Source organism: Telopea speciosissima, chromosome 3 (genome assembly GCF_018873765.1).
Source record: "Telopea speciosissima isolate NSW1024214 ecotype Mountain lineage chromosome 3, Tspe_v1, whole genome shotgun sequence".
Lineage (NCBI taxonomy): Eukaryota > Viridiplantae > Streptophyta > Magnoliopsida > Proteales > Proteaceae > Telopea > Telopea speciosissima.
The window spans coordinates 63,995,444-64,011,379 of record NC_057918.1 but is presented as its reverse complement, the minus strand read 5'-3'; the positions used below and the strand labels follow the sequence as shown (position 1 = coordinate 64,011,379).

At 37.0% G+C, this 15,936-nt stretch overlaps 1 protein-coding gene across 1 annotated transcript in view; it reads right to left on the bottom strand.

Moving 5' to 3' along the window:
• The window catches only part of LOC122656576 (protein SCAR2-like), a 40,687-nt gene that overhangs the window by 22,832 nt on the left and 1,919 nt on the right, over positions 1-15,936 (bottom strand). The window lies entirely within an intron of this gene.

The following is a 15,936-nucleotide window of genomic DNA, read 5'->3' as shown; positions in this document are numbered from 1 at the left end:
TCTCTCTCTGGTTTCATATACATATTGTTTCATGCCCTCCTGCGCACATCTTCGTTGTTACAAGAGACATCGTTACGCATGCGCAATCACCGTAGTAACTTGTCAAAGGTAAGTCTCTCTCTCTCTCTCTCTCTCTCTCTCTCTCTCTCTCTCTCTCTCTCTCTCTCGTTGTTTCATATGCATCGTTTTCTTCTTTATAGCATTACCCCTCGATGCCATTTCTACCATTCTAATTTCTAAAATCCATCTCTTGGATCGTCCTCTAAAGTCCCAGAACTCATTGTTCGGTTGTCGATCTCAAGTCAGCCAACAGATTTACGTGAGTTTCTATCTTTCGTTTCTTTTTTTTTTTTTTTTTAACTCGTATGAATCTGGTTGTTGTATGTTGGATTTGTTATTAGTCTTATCTACACATCACCTATTGCTTTATATTTGTTGGGTTGTTCCATATTCGGATCTGCAGGTTTGGTTGGGTTTTAGATAAGGCTTTTCTTTATTATATTCCTTGCATTTTATGTATTATGTGATACATGATTTCAAATCGGTTTGAAAAACAGAGTGTAATGAAGTCATTTCTAGGAAGAAATAAAGCTCAATAAATAGAAAACAGCAAACGGACAATCGGATGGTAATCGGATAAAAACATTCGGATATTTGGTATCCGTTGCTAAATGAATCGAACCGGATAATATTCGAAATCCGTTTAACAAGTCGAATTCGAATTTGGTATTGTGTTATTATATTCGACGGATATTCGGATCAAATTCGGATAGCGGAATTGTAAACGAACTCGAATTTGGATAGTACCCAATCCGATTCGAATTCGATCCGTTTACATCTTTACTTCTTTGATCCCCTATTTTGGTTTTTTGTTGTTTTCATTCTATAAATATTTCATTGCTCTTTTTTTTTAATTCCCTCTTTTTTTCAAGTTTGAAAATGGATGATTGGGATACCTAAACAAGTTTAATCCTAGTTGGCTTACCTAATCAAATGGTATTTTACAATGTTGTCCCTTACCCCACATGAATGAATGTTCCACCTCAAATCTCGTTCTAATTCCATGCCTAAGACCAAAACTCGAAGTTTTGCAAAGAATCGCCATCACCATTGCTGGTGGAGATCAAAGCGATGGAGGAACCATTTTCTTGTTCTCACCTTTTCATGCCATTCTTTTTATCCCTCCGACTCCTCTAAGTCCTTCTGCCTGGTATTGTTTGTTGTATTATTATTTTTAAAAGTACTTTTAGAGTCAAAGTGAGTCAAAATTTCAAAAAAGTGTCTTTTGTTCATTCCCTCTTTTTTATCTTCCCTCCATTTTTTTGTTTGAATTTGTTGTGTACTTTTGTGTGCAAGAGGCAATATAAAGGAATAATCCCACATTGGTTGTGGGAAAGTAACTTGAGTGGTATATATATATGGTTGGTTTCTTAAGATGTGAGCTTTTTGGAGGGGTAGTCGCCCTTCTCTCTAGTGTGTGGGGGGTCCTTGGAGTGCTATCAAGGTCGAGGTCGGGGTGTGAACAAAACCTTCTTTTTAAATAATAGAAGTTTTGCATACACGCCTGTTCGTATACAAATAGATACAGCCTCTACCTCACACCTCCCTTGTAAGAGTTGCTCCTTGTACGTAGGTCACCTGTATTCGTATGGGTATATCCCTTCATGAAAGGGTACTCCAGCACCATAAATACCATGTCTTGCATACCATTTAAAATACACACAACATATTTCGTTTTCTGTCTCTGCAACTGTTCGTTCCAGAGATTGTTTTATCTTATTTTAGTTTCTTATAAACAGAGTGATAGTATAGCCTTTGGAATCCTATTGTACTTGTATTAGGTATTGCAAACATATACGTTGAGGAGTTGTTTCATCTTGGAGGGCTAGGTGCAAGGTCAACCCAATTTGCAGAAGTGGGGCATCTAAAACCCTAAGGAGAGTATTTGTTAGATACGATTCAACTCACCCTGATCGTGCTTGTTCCTGTTAGTGTTGTTCGGAGTTCTCCTCTCTGGTTCGTGTCTCGGTGCTACTAACAAGTATTTTTCTATTACCGTATTACAGATTAGTCTTACAGTCTTTGCCTTGTATAACACTGCTGTGCACCCTTACACACAAACGCGATGGAAAATACCGCCTTACTCCCACTCGGGCAAGGCGCTCAGGTAGGGGTAAGACGGTACATTCCACCTTGCTTGTGTGTGGGGTGCACACGATAATAGGGACAGGTGGAAGTAGAGGACTCGAATTGATCCCTATACACCCTAACAAGTAGTTAATGGCCGCACAGAGTCGGTTAAGGATGTAAATGGATATTCGTAAATCCGTATTCGATCCGCTTTCGTATCCGTTTAGGAGAATCCGAATTCATCCGAAACTAATCAGATACGAATATGATAATCCCCCTATCCGACCGATTATTATCCGATTCGTTTAGCAATCCGATGGTAATAAAATATCCGAAATATAACTTTGTGTTTGTCTATCCTTTAAGTTACCTTATTGGATTTTGTTATCTTATTTTTATAAATTTATAAGTTAAAATAATGTGATTCTTTTTTTAGATTTGTTATTGGTTTATATATATTGTTTTATGCAATGTGATACATAGAATTACATATCTATTAAAAAATCAAAAGTAAAAAACGTAAGAAAATAAAAAACTAAGAAGAGTAGAAGAAAGAGTAGTTGCAGAACTCTCAAGTCTCAACCCTAACCCTCATTATAAAACCGATAAATATGTCAACGGATGGTCGAAAATCGTATTCGATCCGTGTTCATATTCATTTAGGAGAACCTATATTCAAAAAATTACTATCCGGAAATTATCTGAATCCATCCAAAAACTAAAAAAATATTATCTAAATCCGTTCGAATATAATCGGACACAAATATGATAATGCCACTATCCGTTAGATTTCGATCTGTTTACATCCCTAGGGTCAGTGTAGAGTATAATTATTTCAAGAAAGTGAGAGAACTACTATGGGACTAAAAGTGACTCCTTGGACCCAGTTAAACAAGGAGGCTCAGACATTTCTCGCTTTCTAGATCCAAAAGTCTAGAATAGATCGGAGATTACTAACACTTCGAATATCTACATGTAGTAGTGTGACGAGATTGGACATCAAACCATAAATTGGTAGTTTATTCCAATTGTAGATGCTAAAAAGTGATTGCTTCAATTAATACCTTTGGTTGCCTCAATGGTCAAGAGCTTATAGTGTTGTACCAAGGGAACCAAGGATGAAGTATTGGTACCACAAAAGCCATCAGCATAACCCCCAAAAAAAAAAAGTGATTGCTTCACAACTTCCCATTTGCTGAAAATGGATTCTTTTTCTATTATTGTCTTTTCTTTTAAAATAAAGAGCAAGTAAATTAATAAATGATGCAAGCTATAGGAAACTATGGTGGATCGGATCCGATTCCTCTACTTCCACCTGCCTAGTATTGCCGTGTGCTCTCATACACAAGTATGACAAAAAGGGTGCACATAGCAGTAGGGGCAGGTGGAAGTAGAGGAGTCGAATTGATGGTAGGTGAGCCATCTGATAGCATTTACTCATTAGAATTAGGAAGGAGAAGACAAATGGATCCGGATCCTCTATTTCCGCCTGTCCAATACTGTCATATGCCCCACACACAGCAAGGTGGAAAATACCGTCTTACCCCAGCTCGGACAAGGGTAAGGTGGTATTTTTGCCACCCTATTTTGTCTGCGACAAACACGACAGTACAGACAAGCAAAAATAGAGGATCTCGATAGAGAAATGGTGTAGTGGATACACCTTAATGTTAATGTGGGTTGATTCTCTTTTCTCTTAAAATAAGAAGAATAAAGGATTCCTCTAGATTCCAGCAAGTTCACCGGATTATGGCAGGTTGACCGGCATATGATGTTGCTCTATTGTCGGGTGATCAGGCTCGGAGAATAATAGTTGATTTTTTTTTTGGTAAGAGAGAATAATAGTTGATGATGGTAAGGACGAGCCATCATGTGACTTAAACATAAGTCGATTTCTTCTTATGGGTAAAATTCGAAATTTTGAAATATTTTAAACTCATATGATTGAAATTAGAACAACCGGCTAGCTTTAAACTTGTTTAAGTACCCCAAACATCCATTTTCAAACAAGAGGTCTAGGTGTAGGCTTCCTACAACCGAAGCCGCGGGCTATTTGCAGCCAAGTCCACTTTTCTTCTTCTCTTCTTTCATGGACTTTGATTTCCTGCAACCGATCCTTTGTTCTCTTCTTTCATGAATTTTGTTTTCTTCAGTGTGTGAGGCAAGTTAGAAATGAACACCTTCTCCTTATGCTTCTTGTGAAAACTGATGTTGAATTAAGGTCACGCTGGTTGTGGAAAACCTTGGATTCAACTTGCCTATAAACCATTCTCCATTTGAATTGAATTCCTCAATGACAATATTCTGTTGAGAGGAGAAATGGTGGCTGATCAGTTTCTGGAGATCGAATAGACGCAGAATGCAAAATTCCTGGATTTTCGGCAAAGTTCAACCAATTTTGTGGGACTTTGGCCACGTGGGTCGACAAGAAAAGTACTTGTGTTTTCTGGTGTCATCTCACAATCCAACCCCAAGTTACCAAACGTCCAAAAATGCGATAGGGGTGGGAAAGTCGGTCCAACAATTCCACCCTATCAAAACCCCGTTAAACAAAAAGGGCCTTAGTAAACTCACAAGAGGAGCAAATGCCAATTGGACTCAATGTGCTTATGACAAAAACGAGTAAACATTTTCAATATTTAAGCATCTAGCGAAAATATCCTTAACAAGAAAACTATTATGAAGAGCTTCCCACATGAAAATTTTATATTTGGGATGAATTTTAAGCTTTCAAAACAACTTCCACCAAAACATAGTCCTATTAAGTTCCGACGATAATGAAGATAATAAAATGATCTAATTTTGTTTAGACAAAAAATTAACAGTTATCTTGGTGGATAGCTTACTAGATTTCGAAAAAAGACAAAACAACATTCTTTAGAATCCATATTAGCAATTGTTGTAATTTAATATGCTTGAGCGATAAAATAATGAGATATAAGATTTAGTTTTATGTCGAATATGTATCCACTAATGAAAGAAATACACCAAGCTTCAATCAAATTTAACCAAACTTCAAGTATATGAACCAAATTTCAAGTGACTTGCCTTTAACGACCCAATCACCAATATTTTAAGTAGATGAATTTGTCTTCAAGTGAATGAACCAATCTCCAACGAAACAATCTTCAACAAAATAACTTTAGGTAAGGTAGAGTCGTGTTTCAAGTGCCACTCTCCTTAAGGTGATAGACACCCCCTATTAATCCACATGGGGGGATCTTGTGAATCTACTTCAAGATAAAACAACTTTCAGGGAAAAGAAGTGTTGCATTCATTCTCTTGATTTTTACTAAGATGGGAGGGCTAGCTCAACTAATTCAAAACCAAAAAAAGAAAATTTTAATTTGGTTAAGAGAGAGAGAGAGAGAGAGAGAGATGGAGTGTTGTCCCAAAAAAATAAGTTTGGAGTTGATGAAAATGAAGGCAATCATCACCCCTATTTATAGTTGTGGAAGTATTCCTTCAAAGGGTCTCTACAAGAGGGTTTGTCCCCAGAATAAAACGGCTAAGATTTAATCTTCAAATGAATGGCTAGGATCCAATCTCCCTTGGAGATTCCAAATCCATGAATCTTAGCTTTCCCTACATATGGACACATCCCATATGAAAAGGTCACAACATAATTCATGTTGGGCCTAAGACTAAAAGCCCACAATTTAATAAAATTCAAAAATGAGCCCAAAAGGCTCCTTAAATCCATTGTGCAAAAATTATAGAGAACTAAAACCCAAGCTCATTTAATCACATCATACCATACCAGAGCTAGGGGGAAAAACCAAGAAGACAACAAAAACAAGACAACCAGGGAATAGTTTTAAAAGGATTTTGAAACTTCCTTTTTATTTTAAGTAAATACAACAACAATCCTCACCTTTAGAATACATGGAACAACATTTGAAGGTAAGCAACAAGTAATCCAAAATAGTTTTAATTGTCAAAATATCCTCATTAGTAGGGGTGTAAATGAATAGCCGAAATCCGTTTTCGTATCCATATTTGTATCCGTTTAGCACTATCTGAATCCGTCCGAAAGCTAAACAGATGCGGATACGGATAGGCTATAGCTATCCAAAAAGCTATATTTACATGTAAACGGATAAAATATCCGTTCCGCATCTGTTTAGCACTATCTGAATCCGTCCGAAAGCTAATCAGATGCAAATGCGGATATAGCACTATCCGAGCCAAATCCGATCCATTTACATCCCTACGTCATTAGTTGCTCGTATCACTTGCAAATAAAAGATGAGAAATCTGAGGTGCTCCCAACGACTTTAATTCCACAAAAAAGGTTCAAATCCCTAAGGAAGGACTAGAAGAAGACTATAGAGAATTTCCATTGCAGTGATGAAAATATAAGGACTTTGGGGCAACCCTCTGGAATACCTCTGAAAACCTCAATATTTTCATAAACACTGCCATCAAGCTTAATTGAGTAAGACATAGAAGATAACAAATGATCAATCATGTCACACCAATCAGTACTAAATCCCGAAAATTCAAAAACAGCTCTAAAAGAACCCCCACTTTAATCTATCATATGCACTACATAACCAATCTTCCCTTTCCTTTTGAGCCCTATAGTGAAAATTTTATAGGCAATAATAATATTATTAGAGATTTATCTCCTTGGTATGAATGCTACTTGAAATGGAGAAATATAATTATGCAATAAGACCTTAAGCTTATTAGCAAAGATTTTAGCAACAATCTTGTAAGATACATTATACAAACTTATCGGCTGAAACTCCATTGAAATGTGGAAGCACAAAGCCCGTAGATAAGAACAATAGGGAACCCTTCTCCTTTTTTCTACATAATGTATTCTATGACCTCACCACATTCAAAAACTGTAGCCTTGTGGTCTTTCCATCTTTGCAAATAAGATAGGGTAAATTACACGTCACCCATTGGTTTTCAAACGAAACTCAAATCACCCCTTGGTTTTTGAAAATACTCATCCGTCCCCCTCTATAGTAACGGTGTCAGTCTGCTGTTAGTCATTGGTGTGAAAGGACTATTTTACCCTTGTACTAAAATATTAGAATTAAATTTACAATACTACCATTCAAAATCTATGTTTGGATGTTAAGGGTAGTTTAGGGATTTAAATTTATTTAACTAGTTGACATCATCACTTAACAACATAAAACTAACAGCAAGGACTAATTTGTCCTATTAGGGTCTAATACAGGGGGTAATTTGAGTATTTTCAAAAATCAAGGGGTGATTTAAGTTTCGTTTGAAAACCAGGGGATGATGTGTAATTTACCCAATAAGATATATTAAATCAATTCGAAGAGTAAGTTTGTTAATCAATAATATCTAGGAATGTCCCATAAAATTCATCAAAAGAAAAGAAAGACGACGAAAAATAAGTTTTTCTCTGCAATTTAAGAGTAATTTGAAAGGAAAGAGCTAATATGCCAAATAATTAAGTTGTTAGGCCTTTCACTTAAGTATGCATCTTCTGCAAGTTCTTTCCACCAAAAATTCAAATTTTAAAAGAGAGAAAGATTAACAAATGAAAAATATTATTTGCCATAAGAACTTCAATTATTAAATAAATAAATAAAGACATGAAGGACAGCCCATGTCTTCAATAGCAGCAATGTCCTTAACTCATTACCTCAGAATGTGACCTTGCATTATTGTTTGGAATTGTTCAATATGAAAAATAGTAACGAGGCGCAAAAAAATAAATAAATAAATAAAGAAAAAGGGATAAATCACTTTTTGGATAAAAAATAGATTAAACAGTCCAAAAAATAGATTAAACAATCCAAAAAATATGTTTAACATTTACCAAAACAAAATAAGTTAAATCATCCACAAATACAGTCAGATTAAAATGAACATAATATATTAATCCATCCTCTATAGTAACTACATCTTCTTCTCTAATGAAAATGAATTAAAAGCTTCTCTCCATCTTGCATTTCCCGTTGTATATCTTTGTGATAGCCTTCACACAGTGATTCATACTGTAGTCACTACTCATTGATCAAGAAGATGGAGATGCCAAGGAGTTGCATCTCTCAATTTTGGCTCGAGATACATCACATATGATCCTTATGGCCATTGCAAGTTCTGAAAACCTTCTCTTCCCAAGGGAATTAGGGGTCCTATCAAGTTGGTGGGTATTAGTTGGGATATTTTCATCAACATCCCCATCTCAGGGGTAACTGTGTTTGCGTGGGAGCGTTCCTTGGCCGTTTTTGACAGCCCCAACTCAGGTTTTAGGATCTTTATCCCCTCAATTTGTCTGCTCCTCAATTTCATCTAATAGGGGGGACAAAAATGATCACCTTACCCCCTGCCCAAACACACTGCCTGGGTGGGGTCCACTTCCCTCTATTAGAGGAATTGAAGAAATTGACGAGCAAGCAAATTGAGGTGATAATTTTCCCAGATTTTAATTATCCTTTCCCTCCGAAAAAGAGAGATACATAAAGAAAAGAATGATTTAGGTAGGGTTCTTATCCCCTCACTTCTTGTTTCATTCCCTTATTTATAAGAGTTGGAGTTCTTAGTCTTTGGTTTTTTGTTTCCCCTAGAATTGAGGTTTTTTAGCCCTTGAGTTGTTTTTCCCTAGAATTTAAGTATTTTAGCCCATAGGTTGTTTTGCCCCTTGAATTGAGGTTTTTAGCCCTCGGGCCGTTTTTCACTAGAATTGAGGTTTCAGCTCTCGGGTTGTTTTTTCATAGAATTGTAGTTTTTGATCCTTGAGTTGGTTTTCCTTAAAATTGAGGTTTCAGCTCTCGGGTTGTTTTTTCATAGAATTGTGGTTTTTGATCCTTGAGTTGGTTTTCCCTAAAATTGAGGTTTTGACCCCTTGAGTTGGTTTTTCCTAAAATTGAGGTTTTTGACCCCTTGAGTGGATTTTCCCTAAAATTGGGGTTTATAGTCCTTAGATTAGTTTTCCTTAGAATTGAGGTTTTAGCCCTCAAATTGTTTTTCCCTAGATTTGATGCTTTTAGTCCTCGGGGGTTTTGTCCCTAGATGAAAGTGAGAAGACAGTTTGATTAGGGTTTTTCTTGTTCCTTGATTTCTCTCCAGTTTCCTTCTTTCACATCAGGATTCGGTATATGAATTGCAGATGGCATTAGTCCTCGTTTTAAAAGTGTAGATGGTCTCGGTCTGAAGCTCCAGTTGGCGTAAGAACCGTGAGGTTTCAATTTTACGAGGTAGTACTCTTCTCTCAAAGGTCTGATCAGATAAGTATCTAGCCTCTCATCTTGAATCAAGCAAATTTTTAGTCATTAAATTTTTGTTGGGATTTTTAACCGAGTGACCGTATGATTTTTTGCCTGTTTGGGGTTGATGGGTATCTCGTTCTACCGATCTATACTGATTTTCTTCCAGGCAATTTTGCTTGGTTTTTTTTTTTGTTTTTTTGAAACTTTTAGAATTTGTTTACCGAGGGGGCTTCTCTTTCCAAACTTTTGTTTTCACATCTACGTCCTTGAGAAAGTTGGAGATTGTATTTTTGCTCACCCGTGATAAAATGCAGAGTCATTTCTTTGACTTTCATCCACTTCGTGTCCTCACTCAAAGGGGGTATTCTATAGACATTGCATTTTGACGCCGTGGAAGAACGTCTTAGCAATGATGACCAAGGCCTAACTAAATGGTGTGGCATTCAAATGAGAAAAATTACTGTTTTATTCCTAACTTAATTGTACTCCCAACCTTCACAAATAGAGCCCAAACCCCTAGGATAGCCATATATGACCATTTTTAATTTGTGCATAACGTTTCATCCATTTTTGATACCTTTGTGAAATGACCATTTTGTTCCTAGTATTTTTCTCGATATCTGAACCCTCCTTGATCACGACCAAAATGCTTAGAACAGTCTCATTTGGATATAATAGGCTCACACATGAAATTTTGGTACTCTTTGGACCTCATTCAGTATGAAACATCATTTTTATGAATTCCTCAATTTTCATGCCACTTTTTAAAAAAATATGATCATTTCCACCATATGGTTGGAAAGTATTCGCTGAGAGCTTTGTAACAGTATATGGTCATTTTTAAGTGTTTTAATTCCAGACCCTAAAATGGGAAAAAAAAATAAAAAGTAATAAAAGTAACAAAAAATAAAATATAATAATTTAGGTCAACCTAAATCAATTCGGGTCGACCCGATTTAACTCGAGCTGACTCAATCGAGTCGAGCTAGACTAGCTTCATGATTTGGCCAAGGCCTAGCCAAGGTCAAGCTTGCCCAACCCAACCATGTTGTCACGGACCTATACAATTGGGTGTTTTTACGACACTCACTAGCACACAATGCTATGAGTCAACCTAAACAAGTCATAAGGAAAAAAGAAGAGCAAGGCAAAGACACACAAATAGTAGGAAGACAAAGCACTTTCATTAATAGAAGTGAAGTATTATAACCTAGCAATCTAAAGGGGATCACCGGACAAAGTGTGTAGTAGGACAATGGGGCCTCACACCACTAGCATCGGGGCAGGCTACCAAAGGCTACACTCCTTAACAACCTGTCACTCCTGCCTAAGGATGCTTTTATGATTTTCGTACTTTTCCAAGACATGACCTTCCCTGAAAAATCATACTCATAAAACTTAATTACAAAAATACCATTAAACATCATTCCCATGCCATAGCTGCCCCTCAAGCCCCACCTATGACACCGATCGTAGGCCATGCGAATAGCGCTGAACGAAACGATCGTGACAATGCGCCCATGCATAGGAGCCACACATGCCCCGCATTCCACACCCCAACCACCCCACCATCCCATCGCAATGAGCATTCAATGCCCAAGCATTGTGCGTGCACCACACACCTAGGCCTACTGCCGCATGTGTCACTTCGCCTACGGCCAGTCCCTACCTATGCCCCTACCCAGACCCTAGGGGCCATTCAGCCATGTCATCAAACACCCACGGAGGTTGGAAAATTCTGAAATTCATGAAGAAATTTCTTGTTGCCCTCTTTCTGATGCACCATCCCCACCTTCATGCTATGTTTCAATAGTCTTTTAAAATTCCAAGAATACCCCTTACTCATCATTTTTTTCCATTCTTTTCGTTTGTTTTTCTATTTATTTGATTTTCCCAATACAAGCATGCTGGTTTTAATAATACTTTTTGAACCTAAAAAATTCCGCAAAAAATATATATGATGTGTCTAATACCATACTAAATGTCTTGATTTGCTTGAGGTCCAAATGTTATTTTATTTCGGACAGTTTTCATAGTGAGGGCATTTTGGTAATTTACAAAAGCTTTGAATCTTGGTTTGGGCTCTGGTTTTTCACTAAGGTTGATGCGTGCTTTGGTTTTAACAGTTTTAACGTTTTGAAACATTTGCATACATTTCTTATCAAAAATAATATTTTATTCTAATTTTCTACCCCATTGGGGGTATTTTGGTAATTTAATTCCAAAATAATAAAAAAATATGCATAATCACTTTGTTTATAGTAACTGAGAATGAAATAGATATTTGTCATGTCAATGTACATATCAACCATGACAATGTAATTTTTTATGTATTTGTTTAATATATTTCCCAAATTTATGCATCAAGGGCATATGTGTCATTTTGCACATGTCATTATGCATTTAGATTAAGGAGCCATGTCACTTTTTATATATGATGTACATCGGTATGAAATGTCATTTTGTGCATTTTATAGAAGTAGCAAGTGCATGCAGGTCTCTTCAAGACTTTCAAGTCCCCATTCATGGGCAAAACAGATTTCCCGACATAAAAATTTGGGCAAATTTCACGGACACCCCCTATAACTACTCGAAATGACAAGTACACTTGAAATTTTGTCAAAATGGCACAGACTACCCTTATTTTATATTTTTATTTTAACTTAGTCCATTCCGTTAGGTCTGTGCAGTTAAGTGGCTGTTAACTCTTTTATAATGGCGAAATTACCCTTACCATAGGATGAACTTCCTATTATACCCTTAAGGTTAAATCCCCAATATCCCAAATACAAACCAGATTTTCTTCATCGTTTTCGTTGAGTACATTCTTAACTGAGAATGAGAACATTGTCTGTATACATGTTTGGTTAAATGCATTCACTGATGATATCAGTGGCGGCCGGCAACTGAAACTCTTCACCTAGCCCTTGTCCTTCAAAATGCGAAACCAAAGAGCACTGTGGTTGGAAGTTGGAACCCTAACGGCCTAGTCCCCTTCTTCTCCGGCTTCGGTCAGTTTGTTCCCAGATGATTTCAATGGCGGTTGGTGATTGAAGTTCTTGAATATTGATTCAAATACCTCGAGTTGATCCTCTGCCACCGGTGCTCCCTTTTTCTTCTTCTCCGTCTCTCGCAAATTAACGAGAATTGCTCCTGTAAGTTTTTTTTTTTTCTATAAATCTAAACTTATTTCTCTCTGTATATAGAAAAATTAAAGAGAAAAGTAATGAAGATGTGCCATTAGTAGTCTGTTTCAGATGATCGCTTTGTTCTTTTTCATTTCATTAGTGTTTGTAGCTTCTTGTCCTCTACTAGTGCTAATAGATTCTACAATGGTCCTTTCAAATCTGGTTTTCATTTTTATGGAGACTAAAAGACGGATCAAAATTGCAAACTTTTTAGTTGATGGTGTTCCTATTTGACGTATTTGATGGAGATAAACTTTGAGGTTGGCCGTGAGATCGGTTATTGTTAATCCTGCTACTGAAATTTTCTAAATCTGAGTTTCAGAACGATGTGCGCAAGCTCGTTGATTTGCTATGGCGGTTGAGAAGAGGGGAAGAAATGAAATGACAGTTTTTTGTGACTGGAATTTATTCTCTTCGATCGCAGAGAGCGTCGCCGGCAGTGCTACTGCTCACCGTGTCGTACTTTCCTGTTTATGGGCTTCTGGGTGAAATCAGTGGTGGTGATGAGGAAGTTCGATTTGGGAAGATAATGGAATCTTAGTAATTTTTATTTAAATTATTAAGATGGTAAAATTGACATTTTAATTTTTGGGGGTAACCTTGCTTAACGTCAGGGGGAAGGTTGCCATTTTGACAAAATTTAGGGTGTACTTGTCATTTCGAATAGTTATATGGGGTGTCTGTGAAATTTGACCTAAAAACTTTCACATTTCGCTATATAAATAGGGATGTGTTGCGTCAAAAAATCGCCTGGTGGTCCCTTTGAGTGTCGTAACCTGCAAAAAGACCTGAGTGACAAGGGAGAACCGGTGTGGTTCCGGCCTAGGACTCTCCGATGCCTAAGTTAGATCCTTCTGAGCAAACAGATGAATAGTTAGACTTCAAGATGGGTTAATGGGATAGAGTACCTTGGAATTTATAGTGTAGTGTGACGGTGTGGAGAGTCCCAATTGGTAACGAGTAGTCCTCATAGTAGATAGACATTCCTAGTTGGAAGGACTCATCTCTTGGTTGGTTGCTCTCCCATAGGAGGTAGGGTCCCACTAGGGAGGATGTTCTCGGTAAATAAACATGCATGCGCCCTTGTATATTGGATAAGGTCCTTGATGCATGAGTCCGTCTGGACTTGTACCTCTTGTAGGTGGTACCTTCAACTAGTGAGGTGATGTATATCTCGTCGAGGATGCTAGTAGCTTGCGTGTAGCACTTGCTCTTGGACCTTGGACGTCCTTGTTGGTTCTTTGCCTTCTCGGCCAATCAAGTGAGACATAAGGTGGCGGGGCTCGGGATGGTCTTCTCTCTTGGGCCAGGACACGTGGCTGCTCACGATTGGCCGGTATAATTTTGGTTTATCAAGATGTAAATAAATAATCGAAATCCGTTTTATATCCGTATCCGTATCTGTTTAACACTATCTGAATCTGTCCGAAAGCTAATCGGATATGGATACTGATAGGCTATAGCTATCCAAAAAGGTATATTTTTGCATGTAAACGGATAAAATATCTTATCCGTATCCGTGTCCGTATCTGTTTAGAACTATCCGAATCCATCTGAAAGCTAATCGGATGCGGATATAGCACTTTCCGAGCCGAATCCGATCCATTTACATCCCTATATATAAGGGTGTTTAACACCATTTTCAAGTTTTCTATGCTTTCAAAAAATGTATTTATTCAAATTTATCATTTTAACCCCTTGGGGCAGTTTGGTCATTTCCCACCATGCCAGGCCCTTAGAGTCAAATTTTGGTTTTAATTGTGGATTTCATGCATCTTAAGATCATCCATCATTTTACAAAATACAAGCACATGTGCACCCATTTTTTAAGAATTCAATGCATTTTCATGCACTTTTTCACAACCTAAGGCATAAGGGGTATTTTGGTCATTTTTATGATCTGCGTTTTTTCCATTACTCTGTTTTCATTTCTTTTATCAGACATAAACATGTCTTCATGTAAATTGCATCCCAATAGGTTTTTTTTCACAACCTAGGGCATATGGGGGATTTTTTTTTTTCTTTTTATTGTTTGATCCCCCTATGAACATCTCCAATAAATTTTCATATGTCAATGATGTTGTTAAGTCTTGATTTAGACATTCAAATGCAATCTCATGCACTTATTTTGTGTTGTGGCCTCCCAAGGGCAATTTCATCATTTAACATTACTATAAGCTAGGTATATCACCCTGAGGCAATTTCAAAATTTCTTAGAAAATGGAATAATTATCACTTCCAATTCCTCCAATAGGGGGAGTGGACCCCACCTTGAGCCCATGTGAAGAATTGGAGGAATTGGAGGGGGCAACGAATTGGTGGAAATAACGATTCTAGAAAATGTGATGATTTGGATAGTCATGGCATTTATGTGGGAATTGTTATCACCTCCAATTCCTGCCCGCTCCAATTCCCTCCAATCCCTCACATAGGAGCGGAAATGACCACCTTACAGTGAATTGGAGGTGAGAAAAATAAAATGGTGCCTTTTTGTTTTCTGATAGGTACCTACTACCTACTCTATAGAAAGAGGAGGAGAGGGGAGGGGGAGGAGGAAACAACCAAGAGGTTCGAACTCGAGACTTCTTGATAAGCGTGGGCTTAGCGCACCACAGCATCACCATGGTATCTTTTTGTTGTTTTGTTTTTTTTTAATTCTTTTAATTATTTATTTTATTTCCCAAAAAAGAAACAAAAATATTTGACAAATAATTAGTCTAATATGTCCAGATAAAATTATTAGAATACCTGAAGATGGATTTCATTTTTATTTTAAGTCATCTTTTTCAAACCATGCCACATTATGATTATGTATAATCAAGCATGAGCCAAACAAACTGCCAAATAACAATTATTTATTTAAAATTCCCATGATTTTCATTAATTTGTTAGCTCCTCCAGAACTTTTGGACACCCCTACTATTCCCTGGTCCAGCCATTTTGAAGATTAAACAAAGACACGAACATAATCAAAGAGGATCCAAATAAAGGAAAGGACACCCAAGTACGACAATTCATATCTTCTTGATTTTATCCATATGATCTCCTTCTCTTCCATTATTGTTTTCTTTATAAGTTACTCCCATTACTTAAATGTAGATTATAAATAGGCTGTGGTCCTACTCTATTTTTATTCTCTTATGATTATTCAAGTTCTAATTAAGTTGTTATTTAATCCTCTTCCATGTAGCAATTGACACTTCTCTCAGATCGAGACTGTTCTCCTCCACCAACTGAGGCCTGATTTTTTTTTTTGGGTGATAAAACAAGAAAATATGTATTAATATAAGGAGGTATAAACAGTTTTGTTGATTAGTGCATGACGAGCCAGATTCATAGCTACAGTTATACAAAAAGGTTCCCCCTGAGCTATAAACTTAACGTTACTATACGAGTCTGAAATATAAAGCAGATCT